This window comes from Choloepus didactylus, chromosome 5 (genome assembly GCF_015220235.1).
Source record: "Choloepus didactylus isolate mChoDid1 chromosome 5, mChoDid1.pri, whole genome shotgun sequence".
Classification (NCBI taxonomy): Eukaryota; Metazoa; Chordata; class Mammalia; order Pilosa; family Megalonychidae; genus Choloepus; species Choloepus didactylus.
The window spans coordinates 120,408,718-120,422,716 of record NC_051311.1 but is presented as its reverse complement, the minus strand read 5'-3'; the positions used below and the strand labels follow the sequence as shown (position 1 = coordinate 120,422,716).

The 13,999-nt window shown below is 37.5% G+C and overlaps 1 protein-coding gene across 3 annotated transcripts in view; it reads left to right on the top strand.

Annotated features, from left to right (window-relative positions):
* THSD7A (thrombospondin type 1 domain containing 7A) overlaps positions 1-13,999 on the top strand; it is a 454,120-nt gene that overhangs the window by 217,181 nt on the left and 222,940 nt on the right. The window lies entirely within an intron of this gene.

Genomic DNA, 13,999 nt, shown 5'->3' with positions numbered 1-13,999 from the left:
TGGCCTTCGTAAACAGAGGCTCCTAGATTTTCTTGAAAGATTCATTTAGTGTTACTCTAATTTTTAATTTAATCCTTTAATGTTTCTGACTTTTATTTTGTATATATGTAAGAAACAGCTTCATTTAGATATTCCTTCCTTTAGTTATTGGTTTTTCTGGCACCATTTTAAATAAATCATGTCTTCCCCAGTTACTTGGACTATCAGTTTCTAAACTAATTCTTTACTCACTATTCTCTCTATACTATTTTCTATTCTCACTAAATGGCTGATCTTTTTTGTCTTCTCCTGTGCAAACACCATGTAGATTTTTTACAGTGACTGTATATTATATTTAGATATATCTGGAATGGCAAGTGCTTCCCTTCATGCTCTTCTTTTTCCTCATTATTGTGACACACATATCATTGTATCTAATTCCAAGAATAACTGTGTTGTGATTATAATGTGGATAATTTATATTTGATGTAATTATGAATTTGCATCAAAAATGTAATTTTCTGTGTCTTCTACTCTGGTGTTATATGTTTTTAAATAATATATAATCCTTTTTACATAGATTCTGTAATTTTTTTGCTGCATTTATTCTTAAGTTTTTATAGGTGATTTTTTCCTTGCTAATATAATTAGAAATTATTTATCATTTCCATTTCTGGGTACTTTTTACTAGTTCAGAGCTATTTGTATATTTAACTTCTATACATTCACATCATCAACTCTTTTTAATTACAAAAATGTTCTAGTAGAGTCTCATTTCACTGTATATAATTATAGAATTAACAAAAGAAATTTCTATCTCACATTTACCAATGTTTCTGACAAAATAAAATAGTGAGGGGGGCAGGGCTAATGAAGGCCTGGTGGAAGTGAGAACAAGAGAGCATCAAGGAACCAAAAAGAAAGGTTATGAAAGAACTTTAAAGTGAGATACATCCTGGGATTTATGCAAATAAGAGAAAATAAGCAATTTTAATCAGTGCTGCTGAGAACTAAATTTTCTGGACTCTCTTTAATATGTGGGGAAATTAAGAAAAGTCTGCAATACCAATTTTGGCTATGCTTCTTAAATTTTACATCACACTTAGACCATAAAACATTACACCCCCAAATTTATTTCTGCCTCTCTAGATGGTCTTGGATAGAAATTGCCAGACCATAATGTTATAACAGGATATGTGCCTTCATCTGTTGCTGGTGTTCCTACATGGCCCTTCTTGACTTCATTTTGTCATGTCCGATTTAGTAGGATGAGACAGATGAATTTGGAACGTCATTCTGAACTAAAGTCCAGGTGCATTTGGTGATCATGAATTTTTGTCTGAAAAACAAAGAAACTGAGAACCATGACAACTTCATGAAGGAATAAGTAGCAAATGTGTCAAAAGTCACAGGGGTTATTAATAATGTTGGAAATGTGCCCAAACTTGTACAGAGCTGTATATAAAAATTGAAGGACAAGAAGTTTATCTATTTATCTAAAATTTAAGTATATAAAAAAGGAAATTTCAAAAACCAATAGTTTGTAACTATTCAATAATAGTTATAACTTTTCAATAAATAATACTATGGCAATTAGTGACATACAAGATTTAGTGACAGATAAATATTTTTTAAAATTAATTTAGAACCCTACTTTAACAGCACAATAAAATGAGTATCAGTGAGATATTATTAAAATGCTAAATAATGCAGGAAAATGGAAAACATAAATGAATATTATCTAGTTTCTGAATGTATTTTCTCCATTAAAATAATTAAAATAATGGAAAAAATCACAGAGGTCAAAATTATGTAATGTAGTAGGTAAAATATATGGATTAAATCAATGTTCTTCCACTTATTTCAGACAGACTACATTTACTAAATTGCACATTACAATTAGAAACTGACAACTAAATAATAACAAAGAGAAAATTATATACTCATCTACTGTGGAATTTGACCAAAGCAGTAATTACAGACTTAAGTGAATTTATTTGAAAACTAGTGTATTGGTCATTGGTCGTTGTTCTTAACTGAGATGACAGAGTCCACAACAGCTAGTTTAAAGCAGAAAGGGATTTATTATTGGCATTAGTCAGAGTACAGAACTCCTGGGAGAGCCAGGGAAATAAATCTGGTTGCTACGTATTCAGAAGAAATAAAGCTTGGGGAACTGTCCTGTCCTACGAGAGGACAGTTCCAGCAGAGCCCCCGTGCCTCTACTCACCACTCACCACACCTCATGCCAGACACTGCCGTCCAGCTGGTGAAGAATAATTAAACACCTCTGTGATGGCTGCCACCACACCAGTCACGTGCAGTTGTGTCTAAGTCTCTTCCGAATGGTGTGCCATTACGTTTCCTTATTTAATCTAGGCCACGTGTGGAACCCAAGCTGCAAGAGAGCCAGGAACATGTGGTTTTCGTCTTTCCACCTCTGGTGTACAAAAAGGCATGTTCCAAGGGGATTGGAGTAGAGTAGGGTAAGACGGTCTATGATATGTCTCGTGTGATATTCCCCCTCCTTTGGCTACTCAATCTTTATAATTCTTTTACTTCATTCTTAAAATTTCAAACAGCAGTAATGTCCACAATGAGCTATTGAAATGAATTGACCCATTTTACAAAGGGAAATATGCTCACCTTCTCCCCAAACTCTCATGAGTCACACATTCCATCTTTTGGCGATATTGATTCCTTCTGTAACTGGGCTGTATTACAAAATTGACATAAATATACCTTATGATATTTTCTACCACCAGCATGCCCTTTATAAACTATGAGGGCCAATAGGGGAGAAAAATTAATATAATTAATATAAATTAATACATCCGTATAGCATAGAACAATAAAGAAAAGCTAGCATAGTCCTTGTTTCTGTAACTGTTTATAAAGCCTTGGTTATGAATTAGAATTTCTTTCTTTCAGTGAGTGCGTATTTGCCTTTAGCCTTCAGCTAGCATGTCAGCTGTTCAGAGTCCATTATATGGTGGAGTGATCCAAAACTTCATTCTTTAATGCTCCATGGATTTGATCTTGATGGATCTGCGTACAAAACACTGGAAGTCGGCAGTACCAGGAGGTACCCCTATTCTGGAGCAATAGCTTAATTTGCTCATGATTATAAGGACCCTTCACCACAGACAACCGAGTAAATCCCTCCTTTTTGCCAGCTAATTTAGTGAACCAGTAATGGCCTGTTGGCTGCCTCAGCTTCCAGATCACTAGAAATATTGACTCTTTATGGAAGCATTCATCATTTGGTCTAAAACCTCTAAACCACGATGTCCAAAATCATGGGATTTAGGAAACCAAAATTTTTCAAGTGGATCATTATTTATATCTTCATATCCTAACCTCCTAACCTTTAGTTTCCAGAAATGTGTATTTCTTTTTTTTTTTTTCTTTTTTTTTTCTTTTTTTTTTTGAGAAAAGATCCCACATATTGGTTACTGGTTTAGATGAAACATCCCAAATTCACAAGCTATTATTTTCTAAATGATACCTTAACTAAATCTTCATTTACCATTCTGTCCTTCCATAGGGCCAATTACTTCTGGATGGTGTATGTGTTAAGACCAGTGGAACCCATTAAGGTCATCTCATTGCATTCATTCATTTGCTGTAAAATAAATTCCCTTCTTGGAAGCAACAGGGACAGTGAGTAAAGCATTGAGCAAGTGCAAAGAGGTGGTATTGGCAGAAGCAAGGTAAGCAGGGAAGGCAAATCCATAGCCAAAATAATTTTCTATTTCAGTGAGATCAGTTCCCCCACAACTGAAGGAATTGAAAGGCTCCATCTACTATTCATTGCAGAATTGTTCTTCCAGAGCGTGGCACTGTCAAATTTGTCCACTGCTGCTGGCAGGAGAAACACTCAGAGTGGTAGTATCAGTTTGGCTTTGGTGAAGGGAAGTGCAGTATGTTTTGGGGCCCATAAATAATCTGTGTGCTTGCTAGTCTGGTCTCCATCAGTAAGCACTGAGGTGGACTGGAGGAAGAGACTGATTGACATCCATTGGGAGGAAGTACAGAAATAAAGAAAAATTATGATTTTGCACAAAAACCTGATTGCTCCTTTTGTGATTATTCTATTTCTGTTTGTTCCACTGAGCATAATGGCCAGGTTCAGAGCTGCTTTCACTAAAGCCTGAATGAGCTGGAAGTGCTTTACTTGTTTATTCATTTGAATGTTTGTTTTTCTCTGGGCCTCCATCAAGGCAGGCAGATTACTTGGTTTACTTAAGTGGATCAAAGCAAAAGAGCTAACTGATGTGTATGTTTACTCTAAAATCTAAAGAGGTCCACCAAGTGTTGTGCCTCTTTCTTAGTGTTAGGTGAAGCAAGTACAGCAGTTTGCTTTTCACTTTGGATGTCGTATGCCCAAGATTGTTGGATCCTCAGAAACCTCACTATGGTGAGAAACCCTGGAATTTTTTTTTTTTTAATCTTTTTCCCACTTCTTACACTCAAATGTTTTATAGAGATTCCAGGGCATTTGTTACTCCCTGCTTTTGTATTTTATTGACATACTGCCATCAATATAATGGATCAGCATGATATCCTGTGGGATGATGATATGAGCAAAATCCCTGAAGACATGTCCTGCTCTCCTTGCCAATGTAAAATCAAAGAGGAAATACAAAAGGCTAGTTGGTATACAAAAAGATGCTCATCTTCACTAATAATCGGAGAAATAAGAAGTAAAACCACAAAGAGTTAAGCACTTATCACATTTCTGACTTTAAAAATAAAATATATAAAATTTTTGATAATACAAATTTTGGTTAGAGGAGATGAAAAGGGCCTCATACACTGCTGATCAGAATATAAATTAACATTGCCATATTGGAGGAAGTTTTGGTAGTGCTATTGAAATATGTCTATTAAAATGTGCAATACAGGAAAAGTTACTTCTGATATCTTTCCTAGTTATATTGCATACATGGATTTAAATGCATATGGATGTGTTTAAGTATGTTGATTTTTGCACATATGCAATGTGTCTCTAGGAAACACATATATTATTGAAAAGTAAATATCTGCATACTTGACTGACAGATATTGATCCCCCATATCCACTTCATGAATATAAAAAAGCATCAAAGCACTGAGAAAGGAAGTTCGTGAAGTGATTTATTTGAAGAGAGCTGCTGCTCTCTTCACCTCCTACCTAATGAGGGGAACTCCCAGGGACCTCTCCATTTCCTGGGGGCTGAGAATCTGGTGGGTAAGAGCTGGGCTGACTGGCTGTTTTGGTGGCAGTGCTAGCAGAGCAGTTATGGAAAAGGATACTCTTTAGAGAGCAGATATCCCATGTCATGAAGAGCTAGAACAGCCTGGGGTTACCTTGGGTCCTGTCCAGTAGGGCCATCTGGAGAGACAGGGAACCCCAGTGTCAGAGAGCTGACCCCTTTCCCTTAGGGAGTTCAGGATATGGTAGCTGGGGGCTGGGGGCACTGTCAGGGAGGACCCAAGGATTCTCTCTGGGCTCTGAGATGGCAACATTTTCTGATAAATCTAGTGGGCTAATGAGGGCAATCCTGTGACTTTTGGTAAGATGCTTAACATTTATTAGTTTCAGTTATCTTATCTGTAAAATTGAAGAGTTGGCCATGGTATTAGCTTGGGTTCCTTTCAGTAAAAAAAAGAAAAAAGAAAAGAAAAGCTGTAAGTAAATAAAGAGAAAGGGAGGGATAGAGGGAGAGAGTTTGTGTACTTTATGGTACTTTATGGCCTGTCACAGCAAGGCATCCTGGTTTATCTACCACCTTTAACACCCCTCTATGTTTTTAAATATTGCTTTGCTTCAGAGAGTTTAAAGTCCAATAAATTATGCTATAACATTATTAAATCTATAAATTTATAATGCAAGTATATGAGTACATATACAGTATGCAGAGTAGCTTTTTGGACAAATAATGAGGTGTAATGCCTAACAAACCATTAAATCAGTGATGATGGTTATCATTAATATTCATGAAAATGATCATTAATATTTATGATTTATTTCCCAAAGTAATATAATGGGTCTCTTGCCTGAATACACAGTTATCCACTGATATTAGAATTAATATATTCTGAAAAATAACCTGGCTAATCAGTTATCATAGCAATTGTAGCATGATAAAAGAAAATATTTTAGTTAATTGATCCTCTTTCCCCAAAATGGCAACCTATATATTTAAAAAGTACCATCTGCATATATTTTCATAACTGACTTCCTCCAGTAAAATAAAATTGGATTCAGTTTCTTTTATTGCACATTAAATGTTGATATAGTTAGATCTTCTCCAACACTTGAAATAGACTTGCAGTAAAAGAATATTTTAACTGAGAAAACATCTTTCCAAATTCTCATCATTTTGACAAATATATACAATTGAAGTTGAAGCATGAGGTTCTTTCACATCTGTAGTTATTACAGTCCAGATCAGACCTCAATTTATAACTTAAACCCTCCATGTCTTATAACATTTCAAATAGATGTTTAGACAGAAGATCTGGCTTCTTTTTAAAATTAGTCTCCCTTAAGAATCATTTTCCATATAACTCTTTAATTCAACAAAAGATATTTCTACCATTAAAGATGGTAGAAATGTGACATGGTAAATGATGATGGTAAATGATGGTAAAAATGTGATGAGATAAAAATATACCATAAATGGTCACTTTTCCGCTAAATTGAACAAATATTCTAGCAAGAATTCCAAATAGTTGTAATGACTTTTCATTTTTCCTGTTTATTGTAATTTAGCTAAAGATGTTTGGTTTTAAGTCCTGTTTTTGAATTTCTTGGTTTCTTCTCTGAGCCTTCTGAAGCTTTTGAGAAATGCATTATGGAATGGCAGATAGAACTCTCTTTCTTTGAATGATTTAGTTTTCCCATTTCTCTCAATGTAGAAAGAACTACACAAACTGTATTGACCCTATAGACTACATATTTCAAGAATTTATTAAAGAGTTTTTGGGTAGTGAATAGGCTATTTAAAGAACTGTTTTTCAAGAACTCTTTCTCAAGAACTCTTTCTATGTTTCCATTTAAAACATCCTCTCCAATTTTATTGAAAATAAAGTAAATATTCTTTAATACTTTCACCTACAACATTGATGATGATTTTTTCCTGCTTGTCTAGATCATAAAGTTCATCGAAGGAGTTTATGTTGCATATTCTTCACTGAGTGTTGAGGCCAAATAAACAAGTTAATAATTACAATAAGGTCTCAAACTTTGAGGAATTATAAAGTCCAGTAGAGCAGAAATTCTGAATCAGACATGTAAAAGTTAGAGAGGAAGAGATTACCGTAAAGAATCAAGTGTCCCTTCCTGTGGCAAAGGAGATAACCGTTTTAGGTAAGTAAGAGTAGGTGACATCCAGAATCCAGAGAAGAAAGTTAATACTGTTACTGGGATTAAAATCTTTAAGTTTGTCCATCCTGCCCTTGTCATTATCACATTTGTAGGCATTAGCAATTTTCAAGTAGCTTTCATTTTATTTACCCACTTGATTTTCACAACCGGGTTAAAAAATGTAGAAACCAAGTGGTGCCATTCCTAATTTAGAGATTTGGAGAATATGAAGTGATTTGCTCAAGATCATGTAACAAAGAAAGGGCAAGTATCAAAGAAAGGACAGGTCTTTTCACTCTCTACAGGCCAATAACCCTTCTTCTCTGTCAGTAGTTTTAATTTTTTTTTGCAGCAGTAGCAGAATATTTATTTCTGAAAAACTCAACATTGACTCCATATATATATATATAGATAGATATATATATGTTTTTTTTAATGGATAAGATGTGCTTCTCTGGATGAATTAGGGGAGACAGTCTAAGAGCACCACTCACTACAGTCCCTTCAGCATCTCTCCCTAAGGCCACACTATACTGTTCTGATGGATGTTCACCTAGACCCTACTTTAATTCTTCCCAAACTCACCTCTGTTTAGGCAGATCTTTGCATTTTTGGACAGCAGCAATATTTAGGAATTCTTCCCTATAGAATCAGAACTCTGTCCCCTGATCTGAACCAGTTTACACCTGTTTGTCAACTTTGATGATCCGCTAATCTGGGGAATGAGCTCTGCCTCTTTGTCACATGGAGTACTATTAAAGTGAGTTTCACCAACTCTGGGTGCATCATTTGCTAATCTAAATTCAATATTCTGCATTTCCCCCTAATATATTCAGTATTCTATAAAAACATTATAGGCTTGAACAGGACTTTGAAAGATTTAGTCAAAGAGAAAGAGACGAAATCAGGAGCTGTCATGAAATGGAAGGGTGTAATCAGCATGCCACATTTCTGTATCTGTGAAATGATAGGAGATGGTGTAAAGGACCTTGAATGTTAGGGTGAAGAGTTCCAACTAGATGAAGTGGACTTCCAAGCTGGCCATTGTGGGTTCCTGTGCAAAAGATAAATAGGATGAAAATAAATTTGTCAGAAAGGTCATTCTGACAGGGCAATGCAGGATAGTGTATAAAGTGGCAGATTGGAGAAAAAAATGGCAGTTTATCCTCCTACTCCTGTCATGAGTTAAAGAATACTTACTTGGTCCAAGGCTATAAAAGTGGAAATGGAGATAAGAGGATGATTCAGAAAGATTCTCTGTAAAAGGATTTGTTTGGGCTTGTTGTTAAATTGCATAAGGGAGAGTTGACAGTGGGAAATGAGGAGGAATAGGAAAAATTTGCAGCAAGTCAGTTTGAGGGGAAGATGCTGAGTTCTGTTTGGAAACTGTTATGTTTGAGGTAAATAGAAATAGGAGTCATGTCCATAGAATGTTAGCTGAAGTCATGGTTATGGGTGATCATCTAAGAGAGTGAGCATTTAGGGCACAGAAGAGACCAGTAAAATATCCTAGAATTGGTGGCAAAGCAAGAGAACATGGCATTAATTTTAGAATAACTGCTTTGATTTTTCTTAAATTTTTATAAATATTTAGTGTGTGCTGCTATGCTGATTTGGTTCTATATTAATTTCAAAGAACAATCACCAAGAATTCCAGGTTGTCCAAGCAATGGGAGTTGGCCAGTTTGGGTGAATATTACTGGAATCCATTGTTCTAGTCAATATAGAGAAGAACTCCCAAACATTATCACTGCCCGCAAACTTTCTTACCCTTAGCCTCTAACTCTGTACTTTGATATACAGGACTTGATTTCTCTCTCCTTTTCATTCATCATAGAAGTTATGTGACAGTTAATCACTGTTTGAATTGATCCTTGGGGATTCTCCTTTTAAATAAATGATACAGGTGAAAATTAATGCTAAGAAATGCCTTTGACAAAACATTTGAAAATTGTTAATAAAATTAATCATGCCACCTAGCACAATTTTTAAAGTCTTGTGCTGTATCATAAAACTATCTAGAATTTTCACTTGTTCAGGTGGATTTGGGATTCTGCCATAAATCTTCAACCTGGTTCTCTGCTTGGAACAGCATGGGTGATAAGGAAGTAGCTACATGCAGACATTCCCTGTGTGAAAGGATAGAAAATCTATTTGCCGGCCATTTCAGTGAGGTAGGCACCATTGCTTAGCAGTTTATCCCATTACTAAAAACAGGCTGTGCTAATATCCTCATGTTCAGCTGCTGACCAGCAACAGAGCCCTCAGCTTTAATTGGCAGCATATGATTGCTCCAGCTGGCAGGTGACACCATTTGGCAATGTTCCCTGGCAGCTCAACAAAAGATTTTCACATATCAAAGCAAGGAGAAAAGACCTCTGTCTTTATAAGGAAAATGGTTAGACTATGCATGCATTTTGCTTACAATGAATTTTTGCTTCTAACTTGCTGATAGAAAAGGCAAATTTAGAAAATGAAATTAGCTCAGAGAATTTGTAAACTGTTATTTCAAAATGATAAGTGGTAAGTTACAGGAAATTTAATTTTGTGTTTAAGAAAGGTAATCAATTTGAGCATAGTTGAAGGTGAGACTAATCTTTGTTTTTTGAAATATCCAATCTGAAAACACAAGCCAATCAGGACTTATACTGGTTAGATTAAGAAAATCTGAGTAGTACAATTTGATTGCAGAGGGACCGTAGCGATCATTTAGTAAAATATAATTTCACCATATGGAAAAACTAGTGGGCAGAGAGATCATTATCTGTCCACAGTCATGCAACTCATGAGTGGCAGGTTAGGAACATCTCAGGTCTCTTGACTATGAGCACAGTGTTCATTATTTTCAATCTTGGTCAAGACTGGGGACTTTTAGGTAAGCTGGGCAATTGTCCTGATCTGTTCATTAGCTTCTTGTGGTAGTTTGCAGCTGTGAACCCTAGAAAAACATGTTCTTAAACTTAATCTGTTCCCATGGGTATGAACTCTTGTAAATAGGACTTTTGGTGAATTTACTTCAGTTATGGTCTAGCTGAAGGAAGATGGGTCCTAATCTTTCTGCTGAAGGCCTTATAGGCCACAGAGAGAGAAATAGCCCCAGGGAGCAACCAGAAACTGAAAGCTAACCGAACGCAAAAGTGAAGAGTGAGTCCAGAAGAGGCCCCCAGGTTCATTGCCGTGTTCCAGAGCAGCTAAGGGCCAAGGTTCACCAGCAGCCAGCCCAGGAACACCAGTCTTTGGGAAGGCAGTATCACCTTGAAGACATCTTGATTTGGACTTCTTCTTTCCTCAAAACTGTGAGCCAATAAATTCCCATTGTTTATTCCAACCCTTTGCATAGTATTTGCTTTGGCAGTCAGGAGAACTAAAACAGTCTTGGTACTGGAAATTAGGGTGCTGCTATTGCAAATACCTAAAATGTGGAAATGGTTTTGGAATTGAGTAAAGGCTGGAAGCATTGTAAGGTACTTGATAGAAAAAAAGCCTTGATTGCTTTGACAAGACTACTGGTAGAAATATGGACGTGAATGGCACGTGAATGATGTGGCCTTAGAAGGAAAGAATGAATGTCGTTATTGGAAACTGGAGATAGGTCAATCCTTGTTTTAAAGTGGCAGAGAACTTGGCAAAATTGTGTTCTGATGTTGAATGGAAGGCAGAACTTGAAAGCGATGAAACTTGTATATTTAGCTGAAGAGATTTCCAAGGTAAATACGGAAAGTAGAGTCTGGTTTCTCCTTCCAGTTTATAGTGAAATGAAAGAGGAAAGGAATAAGCTGAAAAATATTCTTAAGCACCAAGAAATCAGAAATTGACAGTTTGGAAGATTCTGAGCCTATCCAGATAGTATGCTCTGAGACTAGGTCCAGAAGTGGTTCTTTAGGAGACATCCCTGAGCTTTCAGAAAGTGAGTCCCTGAAGAATAGAGCTTCGTGTGACACTCTAACTGAACATGGATCCAGTCAGCCTTTTCAGTGGAAGTCAGGATTGGAAATAGTTATGCAGGAATGATCTGTGGAAGGTTCTATGGTTTGGACCCCTCTAATCTGCACACAAATCCAACAATGTTCTGGAGAAATTTATATGATTGGAACCATTGCCAGACTGGACTGAAAGGGAGAGAGAAGGAATGAATTGAAGAAAGAATAACTTCAACTTCAAAGGGCAGAACTATGGAAGTCAAGGCCTGGACCTAAGACATCTCCTCAGGCCAAGGAGGCAAGCCGACCTGGAGTGTGGAAAGGGCAGGTTCACTTCTATGTTTGGAGGGGGCAAGCCAACTGCCCCTGTGCTTGGAGTGGGCAGGCCCTTACCCATCATTCAGAGAGAGTGCAGTCGCCCCAATTCTTGGAGAGGGCAGGGCCTGTGTCCCAGGATTCGTGGAGAGACTGGCCACCATCCCAATGCTTGGAGAGAAAGAGCCTTCACCCGTGTCTGAGAGCATGGCCCCAGTGCAAGCATTTGGAAGGGGTGGGGCTGCTGCTCCATTAGGCCTGGAGGACAAAACCTCAGTCCACAGATGACTTTTCACAGCTTTAAATCTAATGGAGTTTGTCCTGTTAGGTTTTAGAGGTTTTTGGAACACGTGGACCCTGTTTTCCTCCCAATTTCTCCTTTCTGGAATGGGAATGTTTGTCCTATGCCTGTTACTTCATTGTATATTGGAAGCAAATAACTTGCTTTCCAGGTTTCACAGGTCCCCAGACGAGGGAAATTATGTCCCACAACAGACCACACCCATACCAATTTTGGATGAGACATTGTCCTTAGCATTGTTTCTGAAATGAATTAAGGCTTTTGGCATGTGGTAATGGAATGAATGTATTTTGCATGTGGAAAGAACATGTCTCTTTGAGGTCCAGAGGGTAGGCTGTGGTGGTTTGGAACTATGTAACCCAGAAAACGGAATCCATTCCTGAGACTGTGAACTCTTATAAATAGGACCTTTTGATGAGATTACTTCAGTTAAAGTGTGGCCGAGCTGACTCAGGATAGCTCTTAATCCTGTTTCTAAGTCCATATAGAAAAGACCACGGAGAGGGTGAAAGCCAGAGGGAGCAGCCAGAGGCTGAAAGTCAGTGGAACCCAGAAGAGAAGGGAAAGGCCAGTAGAGACCACCATGTGCATTGCCATGTGACCGGGGAGCCCAGGACTAAGGGTCACCATCAGCCAAGCCCCTGAACACCAGTCTTTGGGAAGAAAGCATCATCTTGATGATGCTTTGATTTGGACTTCTCCTAGCCTCAAAAATATGAGCCAATAAATTCCCATTGTATAAGCCAACCCATTGCATGGTATTTGCTTTAGCAGCCAGGAGAACTACAACAATATTTAAAAAGTAAGCAGTAGAACAGTATGAAAAATAAATACACTTGAGCATTATATTCTTGCACTAAATCTCTGAATATAACTTTCTTTAAACTTTAACAAAAAATTAAACTTTTCAAACAAAAAAAAAAAATGAAAGGAATAAGAAAAATAAATAACTTATAACCTAAAATAACTACATTGCTTCCAACATGTTCCTACCATATCCCAAGAAACTTAACAAACCATAGTCATTTCTGAGCATTCCCATAACATTAAGTTTACCCTCCATAACTTATCTGTTCTTATTAGAGTATCGTTCCCCCTTCGCTAGTTGCTGTCTATCTCTAGGTCCCCTACATTCTACAATATAAAACATTTATTTTACATTTTTCACAGAGTTCACATTAACGGTAACATACAATATCTCTCTTTTTGTGTCTGGCTTATTTCATTCAGCATTATGTCTTGACGGCTCACCATGTTCTGACTATAATTTTTAATGTAATCTGTTATGTAGGAATAAGAGATGGGACTGCAGATGTGACTGACAATTGGGTGATAACTATTTTAGTGTATATGAAAAATGCATCAACATATCAAACAGCATGTAACTTATTTGTTCTTGAATAGCTGCAGGAATTAAACTGATACTCCATATATGTTTTAAATCCCATTGTCCTTATATTTTGATGGCCAGGATTAGGACAACCACTTTCATTCTAGGAACAAATTACCTAATCAAATAAAATCTGTGACCATGCTCTCACTAGTAATGTATATAAGCCTGAAAATATTTTTTCCTTTACAACAAGCAAAATGAATATTTTAATCTATTCCAAACATTAAATTGTATTTGTTCACATTACCAAAAATTGAGGGTAATATCCTCTATATAGAAAATCTTCCTTTTAACATGGGTAGTGTTATTGAATTCATTTGCATCTGAATTCTGGCCATGGAGTGAAGAATGGAGGTGGCTGGCAAGGAAGCTGACAAGCTGGCAAGGCCAAGGGCAGACAGGGCCGGGGACTCGGGGGGCGGCAGGTGACCAGGAATGTCAAGTGGCACTTGGGCCTTTTCACAGGGACGTGGTCACCTCCTCACCCAGAGTTCGAGGGCGGGGAGTGTGCCCTCAGCCACACAGCCAACTGGGGAGGGGGTGGTTTTGGCATCGCCCCACCTTGGCCCACTGCCCCCTTCCCATCGTCCCTTCCGCCTGTCCTAGGCTGTCCTTTGAGGAGCTAGTTCCCCGTGGCTGAGTGAGGAGGGCTGGGTGGGCTCGGGCCAGGAGAGCGCCCAGGGCCTGCACAGTGGAGGAATGTACTCGGCTCAGAGCCGTGCGGCAGCATGGGGGAC